We start from the raw sequence: 690 nt of genomic DNA, 5'->3' as shown, positions 1-690 counted from the left end.
TGTGTGTGTGTGTGTGTGTGTGTGTGAGGGGGGTGGGGGGAGAGAGAGAGAAGAAACATAGATTAGCAAACACACAGACACACTCCTTAAGAAACTGCTAAAAGTTAGCCTATGGTGTAGCAACAAATACTTATCTGGGGAACTTGTCACATGGGATACTCGGTATATGTTTTATTTAAGATTTATTTAAAATCATAGAAAAGCAGGGCTGGAAGGGACCTTCAGAGGTCAGCTAATCCAACCCCCCTGCAAGAGGCTGGATCACCCCTACCAAAATCACCCTATACAAACCTATTGTCTAACGTAGTAGTCTACACAGTAAAACTATAGTAGTAAAACTACACAGTTAAAATCACAAGGCATAAACACCCTAACCTGACACAGGTAAGGCAGGAGGACAACAGTGTCCAATGTCTTGCTGCTGCCAGATTTCAAGTTCCAGTTGCTACAAAGTTCGCATACTGGTTAAAGCAGATAGGTCTCATAGCCTTAAAGCATAGTTCTGCCCTACAAATAGGTTTTCTAAACTCATAGTTTCATAGTTTCTAGGGTCGGAAGGGACCTGAGCAGATCATCTAGTCCAACCCCCTGCCATGGCAGGAAGAGCACTGGGGTCAAATGACCCCAATAAGGTGGTCATCCAACCTCCTCTTAAAAACCCCCAGGGTGGGAGCCTGCACCACCTCACAT

The sequence above is a fragment of the Gavialis gangeticus genome, unplaced genomic scaffold (genome assembly GCF_001723915.1).
Source record: "Gavialis gangeticus isolate Ggan-Ray unplaced genomic scaffold, GavGan_comp1, whole genome shotgun sequence".
Taxonomy (NCBI): Eukaryota; Metazoa; Chordata; order Crocodylia; family Gavialidae; genus Gavialis; species Gavialis gangeticus.
Note: the sequence above shows the minus strand (reverse complement) of the source record.